General features: G+C 38.1%; 1 pseudogene; it reads left to right on the forward strand.

Annotated features, from left to right (window-relative positions):
• The first annotated feature begins 323 nt into the window (after positions 1–323).
• Positions 324–1,392, forward strand: LOC147892541 (uncharacterized; annotated as a pseudogene).
• The last annotated feature ends 9,897 nt before the right edge of the window (positions 1,393–11,289 follow it).

Here is an 11,289-nt window from a genome sequence, read left to right on the forward strand (position 1 = left end):
ATGCAGATAAAATGCCCCATAAAAGTCATACAATGATGATACAAATGGTCATCCCGTCCATATACAAGCAAGTGGATATTTGGTGAGAAGTCAACAAAATAATGGAGAGGTTTAAGTGCAAGCCTTTGTCAAGGTCAACATTCAGCAGATTATGGAAAACTGTATTCAAACAAGTTAGTCTATCAAAGACAAGTACATTCTCCAAGTGCAACATTTGCTCTGAACTTAAAATGAAGCTAGAAAGAATGAAGCTAGAAAGAATGAAGATAGAAAGTGAGAGGGAATGGTTGCTACTAAAGAGATGAGCACATAGTTTGCAGCAAATGTCTTGCAGAAGCATATATTATGCATGGAGGTTGACCCGAAGCATAATCTTTGCATCATTCATGACAAGATGGATCAAATGAAGACTTGCATACCAATGCTACAACCTATACCAAAATCATTGAATCATACCATGCAACTTCCTGTAGCCTTAATAGGGATGCTCACTCATGGACATGAGCAATTTGCATATGGAAACTTCTCTTTACAGTATTGAAGAGTGACCCTAATTTCACCATTGGTTCATTGTCACTATGTTTGTAAAACCTTGAGAGGTTAGACAACCACATGTATGGTGATCTTTCAAACAAGCACAGTAGCAAAAGGCAAGATTTATTCTTTGCATTGATGTCAAGAGATGCATTAGATTTCCACATGCATGAAGATGGACTTTTAAAAGGAGAACTAAATAAATATGACATTGAGGCTATAACAAGTTCAAGGATAACTTCATCCACTAGAGAGTACAAGCAACTTCGACGAGTGCTACTCTTACAAGTAGATAACTATGGTTTTGAGAATAAAAATAGATACTTGTTTGCATTCTTGTCCTTGCGGGTTGCACGTGGAGTCTTTCAAATGATCCAACTAGGGTTCTTGATGGTGGGACATACACATGAGGACATTGATACATTGTTTAATAGATTCTCAGAGAAACTAAGAACGAGTTTTACTTTCACATTTCCTCATCTGATGCGATCCTTCAATGAATACCAAAATTCTCGTCCATGTCCATTTGTAATTCATGAGGTTCCTAATTTCAAAACATTTTGTAAAGGGGTACTTGTGCGAAGGAAAAGAGGCTTTAGTGGGACATTCAAAACCATTGTAGTTTCAGATTTTCATGCATGATGGTAATCCAGTGTTTCAATATATGATGCACCCAAAATCAAGTCAATGGAAGCCACTAGAAGGTATTCAATTATGGAAACATGATGCAGAAAGTAGAGCAACGCTACCATCCAGAATTCCCAATGTTGTTCCTATACGAACATACTTGAATGATAAAGATGTTATAATTTTGGGAATTAAGAAGCATGTGGAATATTGGAGATCTCATCTTGGTAACAACATAGGAGGGGATTCATACTCAAAGTGGATATGACCTGTCATTCAATATTGGGAGACATTGATTTCTTGCATGGAGAAGCCCACTATATAGCATGAGAAAGTCATGACTTTTGGCCAAAGAGCCAATGGAAAGATAGCTTGGCTAATGATGGAGTGAACGTAGAAGATGTTGAGACTATGGGTTTGGAAGACCTAGAGAACCATTACTATGGCCCTGGATGTAATAAGCCAAGAGAAGAATTTAAACCAAAGGTGGATGTGAAACAAAATGATTTCATTTTGGTTACGCCGAGTGACAATATATACCCCATTTGGCTAGGCGTTGCATTGTTGAATGTGGATACTAAAAAGACATCTACAAATTATATGAAGCTATTTGTGCAATATTGGAGTCCTATCCATAGAGGAAGATGTAGTGATGTAGTACGATATGCTAATTGCTAGAATAAAGAGTGGTGATATAGGGGGGATGGAGCATGTTGATAGTATGGAGTTGGAGCACAACAAAATTCCAAATAAAAGAAGTAAGGTCAAAATACCACAAAATGCAATCTTGAAAGCACAAGAGAATCTTCAAATGCTTGAGAACAATAGTGGGAAGGATGGTTTGTGTGTTGACAATTTCTTGGATGATTAGAGAAAGATACAGTCCCTTTGAGCAAAATAATAATGTATGCATGGCAAAGACAAATTGTAAAGATAGGATGATCTTCTTTCATGAATGTTAATTGTACTCAACCATTACAATCTACTTCTTGTACTTGGTCGTTTTTAATGAAGCAATTTATACATTTAGCCTCATTTTGGTGCTCTTTTTTATGCTTGCTCATTGAAAATCAATCTTGTGTTATGAACGTTAATTAGACTCAATCTTTGTATTCCACATTTGTATATTCACTCATTCAAACATGGTCTTGTTTTATAAAGCTATTTTTGAGTAAGAATTGTATTTAATTAAAATTTATTATTTATTATGTTAATTAATAATAATTAAGTCAATTAATAATTATTATTCTTAATTATCTTGATTAAAAAATCAATATATAACAACTTTGTAGTCAACTACGTTAATGAAGTTTCTTAGAGATTTAAAAAGCTACGACTCATTGTAGTCATCACATGGAAATAATTACATGCATGTGCAATGTTTTGTAATGGAAGTACCCAAAATCATAAACACATTGAACATATATAGCACATCATAAACATGGAAAGCATGCAAAACAAATCGACCTTAGCTCATATATTGGCCACAAAATCCTTCAGTCCAATTCGATTGTAAATATTCCACAAATCATGAGAAAACATGCAAGAAGCCACTAACATAAAACAAAACTTGAGAATTTTAAGCGAGCTCCATTGGACAAAAAAGAACACATTTTCATCTTTGAAAACCAAATTGGTGAGTTCCAATTTCATGGGATTTTCCCATTTTTCCTAATATGGTCTTCTACTTGTTGCTATTATGTCTATGAAAATGAGCACCATAAGCAATTGTTGTTCTTACATCAAACTAAGGAAAATTAATTTTATGTTTTCGAATACAACATTCATATTCAAAAATTGATTTACGTAATGAGATGCTCAAATCTCCAAAATATACTAACAAAGTCGGGATTATTATGTATCACATCATTTGCTTGTTGAGAAGACATAGTTTTGAGAAACTTGAGCAATCTCTCATCTTTGATTCCTTTGGATACAAGTCTATGTGAGCTACTATGCTTAGCAATGAAGACTTCTCGTTTATTGAATAAGACATATTCATTGTTACTTATTTGATCAATTAATAACAAATTCTTAGTAAGATGTGCCACATGGAAAACATCATTAATGACCCTTGTTTGTTCTAAGTCATTATTAATTAGAACTAGCCCTAAGCTTTCAATTTGCACATTGTAACATTGTCTACAATGATCACATGTGCTTTTGAGTTTGGAATTTTTGAAATCTTTAAGAGACATCTGAAAGACTAGAAATATGAATAGTTATACTTATATCAACTAGCAATTTAGGATTATCCTAGTTCAAAGTTTTCTTACATTTTCCTTGAAATTTATATCATCATAGCTTCTGCTTTGTCTAGATCTCTATCCATACGGTTCATGATATTTTGGTTTCCTATGGCATTTTAACTCTCAGTTGACATAGTGGGAGCAGGTGACATAAAGTTTTCTTTTGCAAATGGGTCTACTTTTGTTTTGAAAAATGTGTGACATGAGTCTAAGCTGACCAAGAGTTTCATTTCGGCAGGTCAGCTAGACGATGCTAGTTTTTAGACCACTTTGGGAGTTGAAAATTTGAGAAGAGCTCTATGCTTTTGGCTAGGGGTGCCAAGTATGGGACATTGTATCAAGCACATTTGATCATGTTGTTGCAATAACCGAGCAGCCAAGTACTTCTTTGTGGCTTTGTTGGTGGGCACATGAGCCAAAATGGAATTGAACCAAGGATTATATTCACATTTTCACATTTGCGTTAATGGGTTATTAGCACTCGATAATTACTCTTTAAACTAGCATGAAAACAACATGATCACGTTGTTTACCCAAAAAAATCACCTGGAAACCAGATAAAGCTACCACCGGTGGTACTTATATAACCGATGGTAGTAAACACATTATCGGTGGTAATATTCATTATCCCAGCGGTATATATTACCATCAATATTTATACCATCGGTAATATTATATTATCGGAGGTATTTTAAATAATACCGCCGATAGTATCTTAATTACAGGCGATAGTGTGGACTGCAGATTCCTAGTTTCCCGCATAGCTCAATGCTATATATTGGTGAAAATGGCAATAGACACTCATCATTCGATCCGATTGTGGTTCATATCCAGATAAACCCTTTGGTAAATTGGGAAAGAAAGTGAACCACAATTTGGATCTGAATAGTTGTAAGGCTAAGTGGGGGAGAGTGAGTCAGCATTCATTATACTTGTGGGTATGATTTTCTCCTCTAATTCCTTGCGTCTTGGAAAAATTATAGACCACAAACACGAGGGCTAGTGGATGTGAGTGTTTGTTGTGTGTTCTTGAGGGTGGTCTACACTCCGACTCCTTGCATTTTGGGGAACTTGTGGACCACGATCATGAGTGCCAAAAATGAATGCAATTGTTAGTGAGGAGTATTAAGCTAAGGGCCTTAGGCATGAAGAGAAGGGGGAGGCAAGATGACAATGATTTGAGTAGAAATAGGGCATGTGTTGCGACTACGAATGCACAATCAAAAATGCATGAAACTAGAAATGCTCATCCACAATCTTCAAGATGAGTTGTGACTAGGCAAACTATGGATGCATCAAGTGATGGCCATGCCAGTATTCATACGTGCCTGAAAATGTTATCGGGGTTGAACAAGAGTTTCAGAAGAGGATCTCATTGCTGAAATAGGCACTACCCCAACACTTGATCCACCCTGTGAGGTTGTTAACCAAGATACGAGGAGAGGATTTATGCAGGTGTCACAATCTTCTCAAAGAGGTATTCCACATGCAAAGGGGGGGAAATGTAAGCTACATGGTCTAGAATGGGACTTTGTCATTAATGTTTGTGACTATGTTGAGTAGAAATGCAAGTATTGTGGAATACAAAAATCTAGGGGAGCGCCTTGCATAAGGGATCGCTTGGTGACTCAAGAAAGAGCATTCAGTGTTGTGCATCCCCAGGAGCTGCTGAAGTAACTTGCACCTTAGCAAAGAAGTTGCAATCTTCAGGAAAAATACAAAGAAGATCAATTTGAGAAAGTCAAGGTGTAAGTGGAGTAGAATCTGTAAGCATACATGGTGACGGAAGAACAAGTATTGCAAGCTCCCATGCTAGAACTCCTTGTGTGGACACTAGCATGCAAGATAGATCTCCACCTATGGCTCATGAAGCTAGATTAGTAACTATGACTCCTAACTTCAGGAAACCCATGATAGTTAAGAGAATCTAGATTCAAGATTTGGAAAATGCATAGATGTACTTGGTAGGTCAATCCTGTGGTCAGGACATCCACTGAGAATGGTCTAGTAACGATGACATGAGAGCTGCATGGAATTGCATTGCTAACTATGGACCATGCTTCAAGCCGCCTTCTTACCACACATTGCGTATAGCATTGTTAGATAAGGCATATGCAAAAGAGAAAGAGCACATAAATCATAGCATTTTTTAGCAATTGCATAACACCGGATGCACAATTGTCTTAGATGGGTGGACAAGCATAAAACGTCATGCTTTATTGAATGTGATTGTTATATCACCATGTGGGGAGGCCTTCCACAAGTTGATTGATGCCTCACATGTAAAGAAGTCGGGGACATATATGACTAGTGTATTATGAAAGGTTATAAGAGAGTTAGGGCCTGAAAAGGTTGTGCAGGTTGTCATGGATAATGCCAAGAGTTGTAAAAAGGTAGGTAGAATATTGCAAAGGTAGTATACCAATCTATATGCATTTGCGTGTTGTACGCATACTTTAGATCTTGCATTGAAAGATTGGTATAAACAAGTGCTATTGTTCAAAGAGATTGTTTGTGAGGCTCAAGACATCGTGAAGTTAATACGATCAAAGAAATGTCTCGAAGCAATCTTTATGTCTTGTGATAGTTCTATCATGTTGCAATTGCCAGCAAAACCACGAGATCTGCTATGTACTTCTACACTTTACAATCCCTGGTGAAAAATAGGAGTTTTCTTATAGAGGCATTTCATTGTGATTCATTTGAACAATGGATGTCAGAGTTGACCGATAGAGCTAACTTGTTACAACACTTGGGATCTCTTTGGGCTTCATATGCATGGATTGTGAGCTATCCAATTGGGATCTCTTTGAGCTTCATATTCCACCACTCGAGGTCTAGAACGTACCCGCTTGATGCTATCCAACCTGAAGTAGTCCCATCATTGGAGATTCAAGAGCCCTAAGAAGAGGATGAAACTAGGACTAGTGGTGCAACATCTGAGGAGGATAGCAATGAGGAGGATGAATTTGATGAAGATGAAGGAAATGATATTTGCCTTCCTCATGGGTTTGAAGATGAGGACATTGATGACAAACATGATGAGGATAGTGACTCGTGAATTGTGGCAATGATGCTAATTGTGGGTTTTGAATGTCTCCGATGTATTTTGAATGTGTTCTTGTTTTTTGATTGCAGGTTGTAGTTTAGGGTGGGATAAGAATTTTGCAATGTATGGTATTGTCTCGCTGCATGCTGCCGAGACGATGGGTGGCAATATGATATTTTCTCATCGTGCATTGTAAATATCTTGTGTTTAGGGTTTGGGCTTTGAAGACTTGATTCTTCCTTGTTGCCATCGAATAGGCCTCTAGGTGGTAATGCCAATTGCGGTGCTCGACCAAGCTCATTTGCTCAAGAGCATGCCAACTGGCATATCACTCATCATCATATGCAATAGAAGCATATGAGAGGACTTGTTGAAGAATCATCTGCAAAGTGATACTTCTTGTCTTTGGTAACATTATTTTTGGATGACTTTCGAGATAAGCTTTAATTGAGAGAGAGAGAGAGAGAGAGAGAGAGAAGTTTTATTCTATCACGTCGTGCATGCTGTCGATGGGTGGAAGTATGGTATTGTCTCATCGTGCATTGTAAATGTCTTTGTCTTCTGCTCAGGGTTCTGACTTTAAAGACTTGATTCTTTCCTATTGCCATCGCATTGGCCTCTGGGTGGTAACGCCAATTGTAGTGCTCTTAACCAGGTTCATTTGCACAAGAGCACGGCAAAACTGGAATACCACTACTAGGAATTGAGTGGGGAGATGTAGAATTTGACATTGGACAGGAAGGAGCTCATGCAATTCTCATGTTTGGAACAAGAGAGGAAAGAATACAGATCCTTAGACAATCTAACAAGTTGAAAGGACTTCCAGTGTGGATTGCAGAGGAACTTACAAAAACTCAGCTAAAGAGCAAAGCCTTAAAGCTTGCAAAGGTGAAGGAGGCTAGAAAGAAAGGCAAATGGGCTGTCTACCAAGATGGCAAGGCATTGATCAAAGACTTCAAAGCAAAACCAATAGACCCTCAGTCTATATCTAATGTATGATCTTCATTTTCTCTCCCTTTTTCTACTTTGGTTTCTCAGATGTTCTAGTGGAACCATTTGTAATTGGAGCTTTATGTGATTATCAGTCTATTGAGACATAATATAAAAAACAACTACTTTTTTTGCCCAAAAAAAAAATGGCATACCACTCACCATCATATGCAATAGAATCCTATGCAATGACATGCAGAAGAAGCATATGCAAAGTGATATTTCTTGTCTTTGGTAACATTCTTTTTGAATGACTTTAGAGATAAGTTTTATTTTACATTTACTTTATTTTAGTTTAATTTTGATGGTGATACAAATTGAGGAAAAACTTATGGGTTTTCAATAATGGATTCATATTTAGCATTTGGCTAATAGAATCTCTAATATAAATTTGTGATTACACGTTTTAGAATTATATATGATAGTATAAAGATTTTAGGTCCAGTGAGATGAGAGACTCCACGGACATCAAAAGATCCCTAAATTTTAAAAATGGATCTAAGCGTATAAGTATTATACTTTTTTACATGCTCATCATGATTTTATAGCAACCCTTTATCTAATTATTAGTAATAACATGTGCCATTGACAACTGCTTCTTCAAAAAGGCATGATTCGATTAAAAGGGGTGATTTTAAGAGGACCACATAATGACAACCAAGCACAGTGAGTGGGGGAGTGGAGTGACACTTGTCACCCATCTAATGCTTCATAGAAATTAAAAAGACGACTGGAGGAGAGGACACTTGTTACCAATTTAAAGCTTTGTAAATCCTTTCATCTTAAAAAAGACGTTATTTGCAACGGCTTTAAAAAAGGAGTGATTAAATGGATAGGCCATTAGGGGAATTTTGGACTCAAAAAGGGCCTCATAATGAGTGGATTAGCAAAATAGATTAAGAACTAATAAGGCCTACAAAGGGTCCCATCACCCCATATGGGGACAAAAAAGTACATCTCCCTAGGTCCTTGGTGGTCCCCGAATGTGCACCTCCCTCTCCTAGTTAGAGGGCCCCCCACTCTCAAAATGTTAACTCTCTTTACAACCTTTAGGTGGTCCACATTCCCAAAAAGTCGGGTAAACCCTAGCCCAAAATTTTGAAATTTTTCAAAAGTGCCCAAAATGGCCCAAAACTCTTCAAAACCTTCCCCCAAGCTATGCCTATGCACCTAAATCACTTTTCAACATCTAAATCCTACTCCTTCTCACCATAATCATCTTCCAATCCCACATTCATACTCCTTCTATCGTAAGCACTTTGCAACACCCAAATCCAATTTCTTCTCATCATTTTGTCCCAAAATTGCTTCCATTGATCCTATTATATCTTTCCATTGTCCCAAATTTGTTTCCATTGATTCTATTCTATTCTTTGAACTAATCCAAGGCCTTATTTCTAAATCCCTCTCATGCTCCTCTCATGGCTCCATTGGAAGATCACACCAACAAGCCACAAAAAAGCACCTTGCATATCGAAGTTGCACCAGAGTATGCCTCGACTCGTAAATGTTATGGCCACAATGTTGTTGGCAAAGATACACTAGATCAATTATGACAACAAGGAACAAAGCATGTCGGCTTATGGAGTGTTGGTGGACTTTATCCAATGGATCCTTTGACATGTGCTCCACCTTTGTTTGAAAATGTGATGAGTTTGATTCAATATATAGGAGATGGTCTTCAAGGCTTACCAGGATATTGTAAACGCATCGGCCATTCCAATGTTGAAGCACACTTTGCAAAGGTTCACTTGTTGAAAATGGAAGGAGAGACAAAGATACTTGGAGATACTGTGCATAACCTCCAGGAACAACTAACCCAAGAACAAAAAAAACTTGCTGACTCAGAAATTGCAAAAGAGAGGTCACAAGAGACAATCACAAGATTAATACATGAGAAGAACAAACTATTGAAAAAGACTTGATGTATCCAACAAGAGCTTGCTACATTGATCAAGAGATTAGAAAGGATAAAAAGAACCCCTCTAGGTTACAAGCATAAGATCAAGCCCATGCAACCAATGGAGAGCTTGGCATATGGTGGTGGAGCAAGGAAGCGAAGGGTGAAAGCTACAAGGTATGTATCTTTTGACTATTTTGTAATTATGAAGCAATACTTACAAATGAGTCATTTATTTTTCTAATGTTATCATGATTTCTACATAAATTTTATGGAGGAGGTTATTGGAAGAAATTTCTCTGACAAACTTTGTGCCGTAAAGAGTGTAGTTAAGAAGAAAGAATTCATTTCTATTCTTAGAGACCCCCATCGGTGTGCATTGTGACATGCAATATTACAAGAAGTTGCAACTGATTTAAAAAATCTTGTAGATCCATCGGAAGTTATCCATGCATGTGATGCTGCTGGCATGAGTCGGCAAGGGTACTTAGCTATGTATAATGTCTTTGTAAATGCACTTCGAGGTTAATGCATTAATAATCCTCTATTGCCGAGACTAGTATTGAGAGTGCTCTCAATGGAAGCAAGAACGGAAGAAGGAGAGAGAGAGACAGAGAGCCACACAAGTTTGGTGGGTGCAGAACCACCCTAATCTTCTTTTTCATTCATTTATATATGTGTTTGAGTATTGTACATAACTGGGGTGAAGGCACAGTGACCTTTAACCCCCACAACCTCCCACTTAAAGGACAATGTGCCTTTAAGGGAGAACAACCAGTGAGCATACTATCCAATGCCCATCAATACACGACAATACTCAAACCGCTGACTAGGTAGACTCTTCATCAGCATATCTGCAGGGTTATCATCTGTATGAATCTTGACAAGCTCTATGTGCTTGTCCTCAAGTACCTCCCTGATGAAATGGTACCTAACCTCAATGTGTTTGGTCTTTGCATGAAAGACCGGATTCCGTGCTAGCTGAATAGCACTCATGGAATCACTATGCAATGTCGGTACACCTGTATGAATCCCCAAATCTCCCACTAGCTGATCAAGCCATATAGCCTCCTTGCAACCCTCTATGGCTGCAACATACTCAGCCTCTGTGGTAGACAAAGCCACGCACTTCTGTGCACGAGACATCCACGACACTGCACCACTTGCAAAGGTGAACACATAACCAGAAGTGGATCTCCTACTATCCACATGCCCTGCATAGTCTGAATCTGTGTACCCAAGTACATGCATGTCTCCTTTACCAAAGCAGATGCACATCTCCTTGGTACCCTTCATGTACCTCATGATGCACTTAACTGCCTCCCAATGCCTCTTTCCTGGATTAGCCATATACCGGCTAACAACTCCCACTGCAAATGCAATGTCTGGTCTAGTAGCTATCATAGCATACATAAGACTCCCAACTGCTGATGCATAAGGAACCTTGGCCATCATGGCCCTTTCCTCATCTGATTTGGGACTATCTGTATGACTCAGTTTCACATATGGAGGCAATGGAGTACTCACTACCTTCCCCCCCTCCATATTGAAACACTGCAATACTTTTGTAACATACTCTTTTTGTGAAAGCCAAAGGAGTTTCCTACTCCGATCACGCGTGATGCGCATACCAAGAATATGACCTACAAATCCCAAATCCTTCATATCAAAGGCCTCATGCAACTTGGCCTTTAATGCATCTAGCTCATAAGTATTCTTGCTAGCCAATAGCATATCATCCACATATAGTGCCAGGATTATCAAGCTACTATCCTTAGCCCTTTTAGTGTAGAGGCAGTGATCAATTTCACTCCTTCTAAAACCCTGGGACCGAATGACAGCATCAAATTTCTGATACCATTCTCTAGGTGCTTGCTTAAGACCATAGAGACTCTTCTTCAGCTTGCAAACTAAATGCTCTTTGCCCTTTTCTTCAAAGC

Source organism: Dipteris shenzhenensis, chromosome 16 (genome assembly GCF_047967505.1).
Source record: "Dipteris shenzhenensis isolate YYH24624 ecotype China chromosome 16, Dip_SZ_1.0, whole genome shotgun sequence".
In the NCBI taxonomy this organism is placed as follows: domain Eukaryota; kingdom Viridiplantae; phylum Streptophyta; class Polypodiopsida; order Gleicheniales; family Dipteridaceae; genus Dipteris; species Dipteris shenzhenensis.